An 18,192-nucleotide genomic window follows, 5' to 3' on the forward strand; every position below is an offset into this window, starting at 1 on the left:
TTCAGGGTCAAACCGAACGATTAAGTCCATACATGTTGATCGACCAATCAGGCAGCTCCGGTGACGGATGCGGTGATGCTGCTCCCAGTGGAGTCCAATTACGCCAAACATCCTGCAGCGCTGCCCCCAGTGAGGCCAGTTTGAGTCTGATAACACAGTTGGCCTACTTGATTGAGCATTTGGAGTCGCTCGGGCCGATTCTGCCCCCTCAGCACATCGCAGTGTAGAAAAGTAGAAAAACCGCCTGCGTTTGCTCTAGCAGCTGTACTCGCTGAAAGACCTGTCTGTTCTCTAAGTACATCGTGATCTGGCCTTTCTGGACGTCCTGGTCAGGTCAGCCGTGTCCAGGTGCTCGTGCTGCTCGCACAGAGATGTTCTCGCCCAAAATTATGCGCGTCAGAGGTTTCCTGCTGACCCAGATATCCCCGGCTCGTTTTGTTTCACAGATTTTAAGATGTTCTTCAATCCACAGGTCCGTGTACTTCTGGTCCATGTCCACGGGAACATGACTACATTCACAAAACAGCACTTCTTTCCTGTATTTTAGGAAATAAATCGCTCAAAGCCTCACTTTACAGAGATCTCACTATAGGCCATGGTTGATGATAGGCACAAAGAATAGTTGTTCATGAAACTATTTAAGCAGCAGTATTGTAATTTTAAATTTGTATTTTAATTAATTTGTAAATCTTGGTTAAGTAGTAGTTTAAGATGTATGTATATATATATATATATATATATATATATATATATATATATATATATATATAAATTACAAAAATTATTACAAAATTTCTATAGATTTATAGATTATATAGATGCCTTGTTCCATTATTTTCATGATATTTTCAAGCATAATATAAATGTATGTGTGTGTGTGTGTCTGTGTATGCATGCAACATTTATTTATTATTATTATTATTATTTATTTGATTGTATTTTTGATTTGTATTTATTTCTTTTGGGGTGCCGTGGAGCCGTTCTTGACTGGTTTGCAGAGCTTTATCCCTTTAGGAGATGTTGATAACAGCAAGATGACATTGCAAGTTTGCCGATAGCACGTGTCTTATCTACCATTAACACATAACAGTTGTTTCTTACTTCGAGGATCCATGTTTTTGGTACGTGTGACATATTTCTCTCCCTCGCTCTCTTTCTTCCTCTTTATCTGAGTCAGTGGAGAGAATCTGCCATCTAGCCTGAAACACAAATCCTTCTTGTCTGTACATAAATCTGGAGTGTGTGTCTGCGCGCTCTCACATCCTCGCATACCTTGTCATATAGGAAACGCAGACCTCGTTTAATGTGTAACTGCGCTTTCTTTGTTGTGACAGGACCCTTTCTCAGCCTGTGCTTCTGTTTGGTATCACACACTTTATCCAGACCCACAAGGCTATGCGCAAATCAATAGTGGAGTCCCACCGGTGCTGACCAGCCACCGAGAAAAAGAGCACATTCATACAGTGAGAATCACAGATAGCCCGTGGAACAGCAGTCAGAGTTGAGCAACCTCCTGCCTTTGTTTCACAAACACACAATCATACATGCAGAGACGCACCGCTGCACAGACACAAAAACACCCCGAACACATAAAATCACTCAGATAGCAGCCACACACAGACAGTAATCTTTTGGTTAAAAAGAAACAAAAAAGTATGTTGTATTGTGTGTGTGTGATGTGTGTGTGTGTATTAGAGTTGTCACACAGTTAAATGCATCCAAAATAAAAGCTTTTGTTTACGTACTTTATTATATGAATATGCTGTGTATATCTATTATTTATGTATAAATGCACATGCATTTATATATTTAAGATATATATATATATATATATATATATATATATATATATATATATATATATATATATATATATATATATAAAATTATATGCATATCAAATTATAAATTTTCTAAATATATAGTGTGTATTTATATGTGCATAATATAATATACACAGAGCACACACATTATGAAATCAGAAATGTTTATTTTGGGTGCAAATAAATTATGATTAATCATTTGACAGCACTGTATATGTGTGCATATGTATGTATGTATGTATGTGTATATGTATGTGTGTAAGTATATATATATAATATATATACATATACTTTTTCTAAGTATATATATATATATATACTTAGAAAAAGTCTAAATATATTTTTCAATATTTTTGAAAAGAAAATAAAAAATACTGAGACCCTTTTAATAATCTTTTAGTCACAGATTCTTTTTTTTTTAAGCATGTATAATTGGAAATATCAAAACATACACAGTTTAACAACAAAATATCAAAAGCTTGATAAAAATTTCATTTCAGGGCCCTGTGAACTGAATTCTGTTTTGTTACCGTTATATTTTTCCCTTATTCTTTAGTGTTAGTTTTTCTGCATTCCATTGTGATGCTTTAATTGAGTTTTATTAATCAAAAAGCGTGTCTGATCGGCTGGAAACTTTAAATAGTATGTTATAAGCCTTTTTTTTTGTGAAATTTTCCTTGTCACTGCACCAGCAGCTCAACATGACACTTAAGACAGTGTGAGCATTTACACCCATGCCACTTGTTCCTCCTAACTTCCTGAGACTGATTCCAAATCAGAAAATGATGTTGTCTAAACTTGCTTCACTTGTTTAGCCGTGTGATACATTTCAAGGGCACTCACAAACTGTGAAAATGAATGTTATTCCAAGGAAAATGAGTTACGCAGTTGTTATTCCACATAGCTGTGAGTAGCTGACAGTATTTAGTGTGGCTTGTTGCGTCGTTGATTGATTTCTTTAACCTTTTCAGAGACTCGTTACAAGCGGCGTCTAATCGTATTCACCCTCGTAGACTTCGCTCACGATTGCGGTTCAGCATTCTAATCACATCTGCAGGCCATTGTTGATGACTCTCTTCAATCTGAGAATTACCACAAAGCATCATTCATCATCATATTGTACGCTAGTTATGCTTATAGCACATCAATGCATGCTAGTTAGTAGTATTCTGAGGGCATGATTATTATTTTTTTAAATGATTGATTGCATGCAATTAACAAAAGAGAGAACATTTTAGGGGAAATATTAGGGTTGCGTTTTTATTTATACTTTTGTCATTTGCTTTTTGTTTATTTCCAAGGTACTCCATGCTGCAAAACCAACCTGGTCTCATAGAAATATGTACATCTGTGCACTTTATGTGCTGCTAACATTCAAACGCATCGGTTTTCAAATATCTGATGCATATTAATATTGTTTTGAAGGCATAACATGACATTCATCAAGTAATTGTGCAAAAATTGTGCTTTATTAATCAAAACGCTGTAAATTTGTGTGAAAAAGGAATGAAAGGCTGCCTCTGGTGTGCATATCTTTTGGAAACTGCAGTGATATGTACTTATTGATACGTATTTCCCTAAAAACTGACGTTTAGAGACCATGAGACCAGGTAGCACAAAAACAAACTCCACTACTTGCTTCAGAGCAGTCTCTGTGCCATGATTACCTGCTAAAAGAGTCTTAAATTCTCATCCTCCTCCTCTGTCCTCCATCTGTTCATCTTGTCGCAGCTCTCTGGGCTTATTGCTAGGTTACTGTAATTACCTCCCATCTTCCCCCCTGATGGGTAACTTAAGGCCTGCTGATGTTTGATGGAAGACTAATGGCAGGAAAGAAAAATGGAGGGAAGACAGATGAAAGTAGGAGAGATTAGTATTTATGAATTTAGCTATAGATGAAATTAGAAACACTTCACACCAGAACCAAACCAGAATGAGCTGTGGAGAGTCAGTCCTGTTACGTAGTATGTCTTAGTAATGTTAAAATATTAATAAAGTAAATAATTCATTTAAATATGCTGAGGTTGTGATGTTGATATGTTGATATGTTTTGGTCAAGCTCAGACGTTTAAAATGTATTGAACAATGGAAATAAAACAAAATTGCAGTTTGTCACATATGATTTTAAATGCATTTATTTATTTTTTATTAAAATTAAATATATATATTTTTTTTTACCCATACCCCCACCCAAAATATATAAAATAACAAAAATGTTAAATCGTCAGTTTTTGGTTATTTTTTTTTTTTTTATGTTTCTTTATAATTCATAATTTGTGAAATTTACTAGCAATTTCTATGCGAAATCCCACAGAACAGCTTTTGTTCGGTGTGCATTTGTGACGTTCTACTAAAAAAAAGGCACTGATTATATCATCTCCAAAATATTAAAACACAAACTGCATAGTAGCAAATGATCTTATACCATTTGTCTTTATTTATTTATTTTTAGCTTTCGCTCATGGCCATTGCTCATGGTGCTGTAAGAAGCTGCTGGATATTTATCAGCCTCTTATCGCCTCTTGAAAAAACAAAAAAATGTCTGGCCGCGGTTCCCAGAAACTGGAGCTTTGTAGCGCGTTCAATTTTACAACAAGTGTCCAAGCAATCCTCCCGAGTATCATGCATGCTCTGATAAAACGGCAGCCGATCGGTGTCTGGGTTCTCTCCGTGCTGCAGGAACAGGACTGATAGGAGCTCTCTCACTCTGATAATTAGCGCTCGGCTCGTCCTCTCTACCACATTAGAGACGTGCCCCTGAGAGCAGCTAGTCCTTGTCACTCTCTCAGGGCTTAGTGATGATAATTATCACTTGTCCCAGGCAGGGCAGCTCTTGTTAATGTAGCTGTGGTCTTCACTGGTGCAGTGCTAACTAGGCCTGGTCTGCTCAGCCACCCAGCAAAATATAATTAGGCCGAATTCTCCTCCGAGTCGGAGACTTCCTGGTCTGTTGGTATGCGTTTGGCTCATTTTATCCCCATCTTCCCTCTTCCTTTGTGGCTTGTCAGTTCATCCATTGCTCTTTATCAGGCGGCGAGATTTTCTAAGATAATTAAAAGTTAGATGAATGAAAAATCCCAACTGAAATATAAAATGATCTGATTTTCTTTATTATTGCATGTTCCTGATCTAATTATGAGTGGTTTATTGTTGCATGCTATTCTGTTGGGTCTCTTCCATTGTTTGACGCCACTATTAAATAATGCTAACCAGTAGCCAAATATCCACTGAGGCATCATTTTACATCTTTTCCTTTGACCTGTGAACTTTGGTCATTGATTGAACGTTTAATTTGAAAATGCATTCGATTATTCAGATTGACTTAACTATTGCCGTGACTCTATAACTATATACAGAGCAGTGTTTTCTTGTAATTGTGATAATCTTCACAAATGAGACAGCATTTACGCATTTTAAAGCCTAAACCCATTTATTATAAGTAGAAAGCTAAATGTAGGCTATAAACAAACTACACCACAAATTGCTTCCGACAGCTCTTTCGATTTTTATGCAAGATACATTTTGCTTGGAAGATTTACCCAGATACCAACCATTAAACAAAAAGTACTATACTTGTAAGTATACTATTTCAATACTCATTGGGCTAAATTGGCCCATTTTCTAGTATGTAAAAGTGTACTTTTAAGTATAACAATATTAAACTATGAGTACAGTACACGACTAGTTTACATTAATGTTTTTAGCTTGTCCTGCAACTACACTAAAAGTGAACTTATAGGTATATTGATGTTTAGTACACATTAAAGTCTCAGTAAACTACTGGTTTAGTAGTTTTATACTGTAAGTATACTTGTAATTTTGTTATATGTTTTGCAAAGGCGTGGTGAAGTCTTAACTTTTAAAAAAACATCTTTGGGTTTGACATTTTAGTCTTTGCAACTTTAGGGATCTCATCTATGCATTTGCACAGCTTATAACGCCCAAAAAAAAGAACAGAAATCATGAAATCGCGCTATATGACCCCTGATTTGATTATGCAGACTCTTCTCATGCGAGGTTTCCACTCAATGGCTAAGACAGTGAAGTTCTGAAGAAATGGCTGCTACATCTGTGTTAGTCTCCATTTACAAGAACATCCTTGTCAGTCCTGAGGCTACAGACTCAATGTGATGCTTGTCTGGTCGAGATGCTCTCTCCTCCACGTCGGGAGTGGGACCCCCATAGTAAAGTCTACTGCTGTAGGCTGTTTGTGTTGCTTTACGCAAGGCTGGGTAATGCCATATTGTCATTATGCTCAGTGCTTCCCAGCGCGCACAAACGCACCACATGTGCATCATCGTACGTGTCCTGTTCTCAGATCGCCAAGCACTGTTTTATAAGCCTCGACCCTGCAGAGATGTCTCAATCGCCTCCGCATGCGTCCTGGCTCGTTCGGAACAGCTGGAGAGAGGTAAATTAGTACCGTGAGCTCTTTGATTTGGCATTCGAGAGATTAGGCTTGGAGGACGCGCAGATCTCCTCCGCTGGGGTGTGATTCACTGTGGCAGGTATTTGCATGGCGATGATGCTCATCATTTATCCCTGTTGGGTGATGGGTAATGCATCTCGCTGGCATCCCGTTGGCAATCTCCAACTCATACTGCGATCATCTGTTTGGCCTCTGCTCAAATGGTTATGTGTGTGTGTGGCGTTTCAAGGTGGTCCCACCAGGCATGTTCATCACCTTGAGGAGAGCAGAGGCGTTTCTGCCCAGCTTTCGGTGCCAGTTGTTCTCTGGTGGATTTCCAAGAACCCACAGCCAGGCTAATTCTGCTCGAGTGTCTCTCCAAGTCCTGGACGCACACCGAGCTGGACCGTCCTAGAATCACAAAACACAAAAGCAATGAAACCAGGTCCTCATGCATGCAACTCCAGCCTGGATGCGATTCACAAACACAAGAAAAGCATTGGGTTGAGGTCAAGAAGCTTGATTTAATTACATGGTCTTAGACAAATCATGATGCACTTCTGTCAGCATTGACGCTTACCTGTAATGACTCAGTTTTTCTATTTTCATTCATAGTTGTATTCCTCCAACACACTTCCGGCCACTCTTTTTTGAAATGACTATAAGAGATTGTGTGAGCTGCTCGTAATTTAGGGGAGACAAGCAGCAATGAGAAATGCATTATTCCATAATAGGCTTTTTTTTTTTCATGATCAAAGCTTTTTATTGCTTTTCATGGACAAAGCACTTCCGAACTGCAAAGAATCTTCACTTAGAATGAAACACAGAGAGGGGGCATCCGGCACATCAAATACTAAGTAACAAGCAACATTTAATTAAATGTGTTCATGCAAAATTTACTATGATTTATCAAAGAATCCGGGAAGAAACTAAGTATCATTATTTCCATAAAGATATTTAGCAGCAAAACTGTTTTCAAAGCATCAGATCACTTATTATTTACAAATAAATATAGCTTTGGTAAGCAAAATAATTTTACTTACTCAAGTCCTACCAAAACAATTTTAAGAATGAGTTTACACAGAATTAACTTCAGGTGTGTATCGGTAACATTGGCCTTGATTAGGACTAAAAGTATAATTAATTAGTATAATTATACAGCATCAATAGTTGTTCACTTGCACAATGTAATCTGAATTGCTTTCACAGATCGCAAACCACATGATTCAAACCGCGGATGTAAAATGACTTTTTGAACCAACCAAAAGAATCAAACTCTGACTACAAACAGACCACAAAGCTCTAGTCTAAAGCCCTGAGGGAGGTTAAAATGTCCTTCTAATTTGGTCAGAGGATGTTCATTGTTCTTATTTAACTTTCCTTTTCTTAATCAAGTGACCATTCAATTTAATCTTACTCAAGTTGGGTCAAAATGTCCCGTTGCTTTTCATTTTCAACCCCCTTAGATTTTTTAACGTTTTTAAGCCTCTATAAGAACTTTGGCAGACGATCAATACCTCCACGGGAACCCAAGCAGTCCTCAAAATCAAACAGGTGATTGAATTTCACTGCAATGTACTCTCTACCCATGAATTAATTGACACAGTCGACTTCTAAGCTAAGACGTAATTTAGCTCAAATAATGCCTAATGTGCTTCTGTAGCTCAACTGATGAAAAGATATTAGCAATGCCAAAGTCACCAAGTCGCTGTTAGTAACTTTGGATCTGTTCAATGCATTTTAAGCATCCTGAAAAAAGGTACCACGGGTTTACAAAAATATAAGGAAGTATAGCTGTTTTCTACATTAATATTAGTAAGAAATGTCCAAATATGCAAATCAGCATACGATCATGACACGATCATCATGAAAATTTTATTTTACAGTACATGTATAAATTACATTTTAGAACAAAAAAAATATTAATATTAATATTTTCAAATGTTTATGTATTTTTTATCTTAAATGCAGCCTTGGGGAGCATAAGTGATGTCTTAAAAAATAGCTTAACATTCAAATTTTGTGCATTTAATGTATGCTATTTTAAGAAAGCTATAGATCTAATATCATTTCGAGCATATGCTTTGTGCAAATTGTTATCAACATCAGTGTGCCATCAGTAGCTTTGGATCTGTTCAATACTTTCTTGTAAATGTAATGCATGTGTGCTAGAAACCTCCGACACAGGACATTGTGAACCTATTCTCCTGTTCTGAAAGAGAAACAATATGTGATGTAAAAGCTAAAGCCATCGTGTATTCTTGGAAAAGTTCTCAGATTCGAGACGTGTCTGTGATTCTATTTCTGAATTTGTGACAGGCGCTCCTTAACCGGCCTCCCCTCTGAGACGTTGGCCATTAATGCGTAATGTATGTGAGTTATGTTTGAAGCATGTCACTATAGACATCAAAGTGATTCGGCAATTCTGCAACTCATTAGTCAGTCCAAGCTAACACAGTATCAGCACTTGTCCTAAAGTGCGCTGTGAGTGAGTGGATATAATGGAATAGTTAGCGGCTTTATTTTATCCAGCATAATAAATGCATGTGGGGTTTTATAATAAAGCCACCGTCTGGCTCTCATTAGATAAACTAATTTAGTTATTGTTGTCTAATTGGTTCTCTGGCATTATCCAATGTTAATCAAGAGGAGTTTTCAAATAGATTAATTAAACAGATTTATTCATACCATCTTGCTTTAAAGTTTATTTTAAATAAGACTTTTAATCATTTATAAATATATATATATATATATATATATATATATATATATATATATATATATATATATATATATATATATATCAAACTTTATTATAAAACGATCTTTTATATGAATCAATTCCGAAATTTCTTGTTTAAAACAACATTCAGAAATATTTTATCATTGCAGCATCAGGCATAATTTCCTATTTTATATTTGAAGTTTTGGGAATATTGTGTATCGTGTGCAAGCAGGCGTTGAGCTTCAGGCCAAGCGGGGCTTGAAAACGGTGTGAAATTAGGCATGACCGAACTAGTTATTTCCTTCATTTCTTTAGTACTGTATCTGCCAAAGCCTTGATGGACGGCTCGCACTCATAAACCAATAATGTCTGCTGGGTATCAGCTTTTGAGCCGTGTGATTCAGCACGAGTAAGCAGAGGAAGGTCTGCAGTTGTGTAGTTTTTTCATTAACTTTGATATGTATCTGTCTATCACGCACACACTTTCTTTCTCTCTTTCTCCTTCTTCCCAGGTCTCTTGTTCGAACCTCGCCAGGCACAAACACACACTGTTTTTTAGAGTTTTATTGTTTAAGTTTGCCCATAACCTGAGGGAAACTGAGAGAGCAGCTTTCTGCCACTCAAAAAATAAGCAACAAGTAATAAAGCAACTTAAAAAAAAGGAAAGAGAAGCTTCAGGCTGCTGGTGAGTCCATCCTCCGTGGGATGAATGACCTTCTGTCCCTGTACATCACCTAGGTCATTACTCACAAACAAACGGCTCTCTGCCATTGGCCGGACTACAAGCTCGTATAGGTGTCGAGGAATGAAGACAAAGTGTTCTTAATGAAAGTGTGCAGGAATTGGATTTATTTATCTTGGTGTCGTAGCCTAGCCGAGTAATTGAAAGACTGACAGCTCAAAGCAACCAAAAGTCACCCATGAATGATCAATTAACTGACCCATGTGGAACAGGTCAGTACTGAGAGACTGAGACACTTCACTCAAAATATATATAACAATCAAAATCTGTATGAGTTTCTTTCTTCCATTTGAAGATTTTAGAAATTCTGTGCAGTGGGTATGCTTTTATATGCCAAAAATCTTATAAAAATTGCACCATAATGTATGACTTTAGCATATTTAGAAGAAGCATATGATAGCTTTATATGGAGAACATTTCAAAATTTCTCAAATAGGGCATTATTGACTTCCATTGTGGTTATGAACTGAAATTAAAACTATATTATATATATATATATATGTGTGTGTGTGTGTGTGTGTGTGTGTGTGTGTGTGTGTGTGTGTGTGTGTGTAATTTAAGAAAAAATGAAATGACAAAGCGTTACAAAATTTAACTAAAAAAATAAAAGCTATTATATTAAATATATATAAATATTACAAACGGCAATAATAATTTGTTTACCTATAAAAATAATAGCTGGAGTATTTTCAATTATATACTACACAACACAAATTTAAGGCAGCAAATGAATTCAGGTTTTTAAATCAAGTAAGATTTAAGAGCTGTGGCGAAAGGCGAGTTTGTCAGGTGAATAACATTATTTTGGCCTTTTCTATGCAGAAAGCTATTGTATAGCTTTCGAATCCTTGAGATATAGTGCCGTATGGTCATGTGGATTTTATTTTGATTTTTTTAGCCTAACAATATCCGTTATGAAAATGAGCACTATATATTCTGCTGTCTTCCACTGAAGAAAATCATACAGATTTTGAATGACAAGATGCCGTGTACGCAATTTGTGCATCATTAAAGCCGCTTAATGAAGTTCATTAGCTGCTGTCAGGTGATGAATAAAGACTTTATTGTAATTAACAAAAGGGGTTTGTTAGAGAACAAGCAAGTTTGTTGAAATCCTTGGGTCAGAGGTTTGTTGTAGGAGTCTATAAAGGAGTTTCTGGTCATGTTGTTTTATATTCCTCTTTAAGGTCAAAGTTCAGGTAGAGGTCATTGTGAAGACTTTTATTGCAGCTGAGGTTGATTAGCTCCAACAGGCCATTTCCATGACTACTACTTTACCTTTATATCACAGCCACGTCGGTTTTTATTTTGGTGCCGTTTGTGACCCTGTGGTGCCAAGGATAGAGGCTCCTTACCAGCTGAATCAAGTTTCCTCAAACCTTTGTTTAATTTTCTGTGCTCAGTGTTTATTTGAGCTAGAAAATGCTGCATTATATCCCCAAAAAGAAGCAAATATATCTATAAGACTTTCTGAAATGCTGTTGTGAGTTCTTTTATAGACGTGCCATGCACAGAATTGCATTAAAGCCACAATCACACAGTGTGAGTGTTGATTTATTTTGCTTCTCAGCTGCATATCTAGGACATGTTCCATAAATGAGGATCTGGATGCATGTTCCAGCATGTTCCCCGCTGCGCACGACCTCATCTCATCCATATTTTGCCACACATCTGGAACTGTGCACAAGGGTTAGGCTTGGAAGCTATTGAAATGCAAAGTGCAAGTTGTATCCGTGGGAGCGGATGAGATCAGAGTCAAATTAGGAGTGAAAGAGGTGTATTGATTATGACTGACTGTCACATGTCTGTTGAATCCATCATGGAGGCTCTTACTGAGGTAGACATTGGCTATGTGTTTCCATCCATGCGTAGAACTATCAAAAAAGCACCCAGCACCATTTCCATCCAGCGAGTCCAAGAGAACAAAACCATCACTTTCTGGTAAACTGGCACTAAATATCAGTAAGAAAAGCCACTGAATGTAATTATTAGGGCAAGCAAACAAAGCACAATAGATGCTGTCACTGCTTTCGGAGGTGGATGCTGCTGTTTGGAAGCAAAGTTGTGTTTATAAAGAAATACTTGATGACAGACTTTGCTTGTGCAATTTAGAACGACCATAAAAACATATAGATGCTGTGAATGAGATCGGTCAGCTGGTTCGTCAAGTTATCCTGTCTGACAGCACAAAGTCACATGACTTTTCCGATGCGTATGGAGAAATTTATTCTGTAAAAAAGTTTTCATTGCAGTTTATGTGTATTTTTTCTTATCAGATAAAAGGTTTATACTACTCAAATGTGTGCATAAGTTATTTATGCACGTCTCTGCGTTTTCATCCAGTGTTTTTTATGCAATATTTCTAGAATGTGCATAACTGTTGAGTTTTATACTGTTAAACAACTCAAGAGACTATAGAGTATATGGGAGTTTCTTCAAGTATGGGCACTTTTTGGGACTTTTAAACTTTTAGTTATCCAAAACGTACATCATTTTTATTTCTATTACAGCTCAAATCAATTATTCTGTGGTGTGAATGACATTTTAAACATTTATGCAGCAATGGGTTAGATACATAAAAGGCTATTTAAATAGCATTTTATGTATCTTAAATACACAAATGAAATAATTTAGCCATAATAAAAATATTCAGAGATTTTATAGCTTATATTTTGTTGGTTGTTGCGGTAATTCAATTTTAAAAATTTGTATTTTGATTGAAATAATAATATATATATATATATATATATATATATATATATATATATATATATATATATATATATATATATATATATATATATATATAGATAGTTAGATATTAGATTGAAACAGTTTTCACAGTCAATATGGTATATATCTTCTTCATTCTTAATTGTAACCATGTAAAAAAAAAAAATTAAATTCATATTTTAAGATTGAACGTGTGGGTCTGGAATAAAGATATAAAGAATAAAGAACAAAATATTGAGAAAAAGGTATTAAAAAGGTTTTTTTTTTTTTTTTTTTAGATTCAAAGTTTTAATATAACCTTAATTAAAAAAATGCAGTTGTCTTAGGAACACACATTTTTTGTAGCAAATTGAATCATCCAGGTAACCCATTGAATTTATAGTCTTAAACAGGGCTAGAAGTCTGGGTCTGTCCTCTGAACAAATTTCTTTCTGTTTCTCTAAATTTCTTTATTAACTCATCTTGTCCCTCCCTCACTTTTATTGTGTTCATTATATGGGTCTGGTAAGGCAGAGCTGTAATTTCACAGCTGAGAGAACGAGGTTACAGAAGCCCTTGTCATTAGTTCAATACAATATGTGAAGCATGACTCTCTTCACTGTGTGTTTTGGTCTGGACATTTAAAAACAACAAGACTCAGAAGAGTAGTTTTCAGGTGTCTCATTCCAGGATCTGAATTTCCAATTCAACATTTAAGAATCCTAGCAGATATACCTAGACCACAGTTTGCCTTGTGTCGACCAGTGCATTTTGGCTATGTCCTGTATTGAGTAATTTGCCTGTTTCTTCTGAACTCCTTGTCCAATCATCATGAAACTGACTATGCAATGACAAAAAGGAATTTCTAATAGTCGCACCAAATGTTATTGAATTCCCTCAAAAAGGGGGCGCTATAACTAAACCACCCTCAGCCATTTGACTAAGGCCATTTTGTCTCTTTGATTTTAGTTGCTTGCAACTATATTTATCACTTTTGTCTCTTTGTAGCGTTATAGCAATCTAAAGGAATTGTTGATGCACCACATGTGCCTTTTTTGCTTTGATCTGTGGTACAATTTACAGCCGTCTGATTGAATGTCGCTTCCATGTTTCTCAATGTATATATTTTTATTTCCAAGCGACAGGCACTCAAATGACTCCTGCCATTGGGTTGTCCTCCCTTTACAAGCCTCGACAGAGCCCACCAGAAGGACAGACGGACGGACGGGCACATAATCATGATCTGATTTTTGCAAGACAAGGTGAGCAAGTTCATTCATAAAAGAGCGAACACAAAACAAACCGCAAAGCACTCAAGGGTTCCTGAAAGCAAAGGCCAGGCATGTCAATCAGGTGTTTCGTACCCAGCTCGTGCAACATTTATCTAAAAATACAAGATTTAGCCCAGTGAAGTGCGGATTCGTATATTATTTTTTTGTGCTGGTGGTGGTGTTGTTGTTGATGTTGTTTTTCAATCTAGTTTACATAATGGTCTTGCTGGAGGAGAGAAAAAAATCAGTAGACATGAATGACAAAAACACTTTAGGGGCAGAAATTGAGAATTTTCAGCTGATTTGCACACTCAGAAATGCATTTGTATTCAGCTGGAAAAGACATCTTGACTCGTCATAAATATTAAACACTCTCAATTGCCGAATGCTGATAGATTCTCCCGCTCATCATTACCTGTATTGCATAAACCTCACTCAGCCAAACAATTTGAATTATAAGTATGATGAGGCCGAATAGACCATCTAATTGGACTACTTTGGAGCCAAATCCAGCTCTTAACGTGGGATTCCGAGAGTATCTGCATAAATTAAGGATAAGCTCTGGACACAGACCCTTATCTACTTAATTCTGAGGGATAACCTGAATTTATAATTCTTCCGACTCAGGGGCCAATAAGTTGAGCGAGCGAGACTGTTGATGACAGAGAGAGAGAGAGAGAGAGAGCGTGGGCTGTTTTAATCTCACGGCTCCTTGGCCAAAGGTAGAGAGGTCAGCACAACCAGTGTTTTCTCGGTGCGCACTACAACGTCAGACAGGGAAATAGATGTGAAAGTGCATAGAGAGACGTAAACAGTTAGGATGGGTCGGCTTCACTGAGCTGACAACAGGTTTTGCTTGAATAAGTGCAGCGTGCATCTTTATAACGTAATTTTATCCATCAGGATTTAATCGGATGGCGTAAAGTACATTTAACTAATATGCTATGAAGGCTGTGTAGTTTTCAAAGTGCTGGCAAAATATCACATCCATAGCTTTGATGTTACAAATTATGGGACTCACCAAAAGCTATTTAACACTCACTGCAAAGCAGCAACCCTGTGAGACAAATATACAGCTAGAGGAGGAAAGAAAAAAAAACACTTTGGAAAAGACCTAGAGCTTTTGCTTTTGAACAATTCCTTGTGCAGTCGATCTGTTTATGTGAGATGATCTATTAGTTTGTATATACGGATGTGTGGCACTTAGTCTTTTTAATAGATTTTAAAGCTTTTTCCAGGTTGAAATCACCGTTGATTTCCAATAAAATTGGCTGTGTGTAATTGTTTCGCGAGCATACAAAAGCATTGTGAATTGCAGCGAGCATTTGTGAGAGAAACTGTGAAATCTCTTATGTGACATGACTTATTTGTATGGTTTTTTTTTTAGATGCAGACAGGTATATAAATGTATTGTAAATGTATTTCATTTTTTGAGACAGAGACAGATATATAGATATAAATTCTGGGCCGGTGTTGAAAGTGGTAACAATTATTGGGGTCCATGGCTGAGGGGGAGTCCCCGGCAATCTCAACCGACTGACTGAGGCCAGCCTAAAAGACGTTCAAAATAATTTAAAGCATTCAACCACAAGATGCAGAAAAAGCTCAACTGAGTACCCACTCTTTGGGTTTGGTGCGGTTTAACTCTATATTTAATTTTTACTGTGAACATTATGCAGTGCTATTTTAGATTAGATTAATAGCATTAAGAAATAAATAGAACAAACATTCAAACTAAACAATTTCAAACGGGACCCACAAACCCCAGCTTCAGAGTACTGCTGCAGTTTATTGATTTTAAGGTGATTTCCAATAAAATGGATTGTGTGTATTTGTTTTGTGAGCATACAAAATGGTGTACACACGTTATAAGCCTTTTGTTACATGCATGTGCGAATTGCTATGAGTATTTTTTAAGAAATACTTTTACATGATATGACTCAAAAACACTCATTTTTTGAGATTTTTAAGATACACAGAGCTATAAATGTGTTGCCCAAGGTAGAGTTTAATATTAGCATGTCTAATTTAAAACCTTAAGAGTAAAGCTGTTGATTTATAGATTTAAGGCCTTTTTTTCTGGTTGAAATCGCCAGTGAGAAACAGCCTCCAAAGTCATAAAAAATGCAAATGTGCGTTCACATGTTTTCTGTTTTCCTCCTTTTACACATACATCTTCGATATAGAGTACGAATGCAAGCAGCTCTGCCTTTATTTGTGCATTAAACTGCGTAATCAAAATGGCCTGTGCGTATTTGTTTTGTGAGCATACAAATTGGTGCATAATACATTTCAGCATTTTGTTGCATGCGTTTGTGAATTGCGGCGAGCATTTGTGAGAGAAACCGTTAAATCCATTAACGCGAGATAAAACCAGAGCACAGACAGTTTTTTTTATTCTCTCCTCTCGTCGCGGTGTGCCTTAACTACTTTTTTGTGCATTTTCTAAAACTGTGGTATGAACTGACCTTTGTTGAAATGAGGGGTTTCATAACACTTTAAGAGAGAATGTTAACCATTGCCCATAAAATGGTGCCGTGACCCGGACAGCACATCTCATCTGCATTGCATGAAAACAGACGCACAGAAAAAGCACATTAAGACCGATATAAAGGCCTGTAATAGGAAAAGAAAGTGAGTGGAGCCACATAAGACTGTTAAAACATTAACAACCCCCTGGAATCAAAGTCACCTTAGTAAAAGTGTTCTAGTCTGGCTGGGCTACATCAGGGGAATGCATAAACACGCAGGAGGACAGAGAGAGACGGAGAGAGACTGAGTATTTATTACGAAAATAAATCATTTTAACACTTAGGCCACCCACTGCCTGAGACTGTGGGTAATGAGTCCTGAGCCGTGAGTGAGAAAGAGAGAGCGATCCAGCAGCTAATTCTCTATTTAAAGCCGAGGCTCGGAGCCGTGTGAAGTGGAGCTCTAATGAAGGTGGATTGTGAAGGGGGTTTGCGTCGGTTCAGACCGGAGTGAAAAATGTCACTTGTTTGTGTGACCGTCGAGAGCGAAAACAACTGCTGTCGCGTCTGAATGCACGGCGCGTTTAGGTGCTTCTCACATAACCTGTTGAGAACACGTCCAGTCCTGCTGTATATATCGAAACTATATTTTACTAATTCTTGACAATTCAAGTCAAATGTGAGCTTAATTTCAACCGCACATGATCATTTTAACCCAATATCCATAAAAACAAAACAAAAAACAATGCATGTGAAAAAGAAAATTTATACATCATGCTATCTGTTGTACATTTAGGCTAATTTGTGACATTAAATATTACAACAAAATTCTCTTACAGTATTTTTTTTATTGTATAAAATTATGCAAATTTTCACCACTGAGAATAACGTGCAAGTCATTAAACAAATCTAATTTTTAACACCGTCTAAAATAAATAAGGCTTCATGCACCGTGCTGGTATTTGTTGAGCAGTGTATAATTTATGGCAGAAAAAAAGTTAAGCATTCTTGCACTGAGATATTTTTTTACATCATAAAAAAAGCGAACAAAAAAAAAAGTTACAATACATTTTTATTACGTGAAAGTGTGCAAATCACCACTAAGAGCAATGCGAATATAGTTAGACATCCAAAGCATTACATTAGTAAGACATTTGGACAGAAATGTGCTTTAAAGTCATACAAATCCTAAAAATAATAACAAAATAAAAAAAAAATATAAAACCCTGAAAAAACTTTCTTTCAATTTGCTGTTAATTTGACAATTAATTGCACAGAACAACAAGAACGATTGAAAAATCATTTGCATTATATTTTTACGCATAATGTTACTGTCATAATCTCTTCCTTTTTTCGCGGCATGCTTACTGCTGATGTGGCGGATGCAAAAGAGAAATGGCATTCGAAATGCGCTTAAAATTACGAGGCTCCATTGCTGTTGTCGATGCTTACTGTATTTCTCTGCCCTTCAGGCACTCGGTAACATCTTAGGAGAACTGAGGCTTTACCGGATCCTCAGAAATGAGGTTAAAAGCCTGAGAGAGCCGCGACCCTGTTTCTCTGTGCAGCCAGAACCAAGCGTGCGTTTCTGCTGAGCTCAGAGCCGCAGTTCTCCGGGAGAGTGGCGAACACATCAGGGAATAGTAGATGGCTTGTGCAGCTGACAGTTTCTCGAAGGAAGCCTTTGAAGTCTCTCATTTGTATGTCAAAGAGCACAGCGCTCAATTGTTTCTAGTTTTGGGAATGCCTTCTCCTCCTCCTGACTTTAGAAATCGTTTCTGATTTCCAGCATAAATTATTTAAAGGGTCGACAAGATTTGCTTTTTTGTTCTCGCACGTTACCAGGCCCCGCCGAACGTTTTCATCTTCACTGTCTTGTTAACGTCAACTTTTTTTTTTACTTTCTGTAAAGTTTGTGTACCGTGCTTTGTATGTGAATTGCACAGACTGTACTTTCAGAAGTGATACAGGGTTTTCGAAAAAAGAAACTCATCGTACGTTTCGTAAAAATTGCCTATCATTTTCTCCATAGGGACAGTG

At 36.7% G+C, this 18,192-nt stretch overlaps 1 long non-coding RNA gene across 1 annotated transcript in view; it reads left to right on the forward strand.

Annotated features, from left to right (window-relative positions):
• LOC122323166 overlaps nt 1–18,192 on the forward strand; it is an 80,916-nt gene that overhangs the window by 31,480 nt on the left and 31,244 nt on the right. Inside the window, exon 2 of the long non-coding RNA XR_006246958.1 lies at nt 13,550–13,672. This is a non-coding gene — a long non-coding RNA (uncharacterized LOC122323166). The remainder of the gene's footprint in view (nt 1–13,549; nt 13,673–18,192) is intronic.

Source organism: Puntigrus tetrazona, chromosome 18 (assembly GCF_018831695.1).
Source record: "Puntigrus tetrazona isolate hp1 chromosome 18, ASM1883169v1, whole genome shotgun sequence".
In the NCBI taxonomy this organism is placed as follows: domain Eukaryota; kingdom Metazoa; phylum Chordata; class Actinopteri; order Cypriniformes; family Cyprinidae; genus Puntigrus; species Puntigrus tetrazona.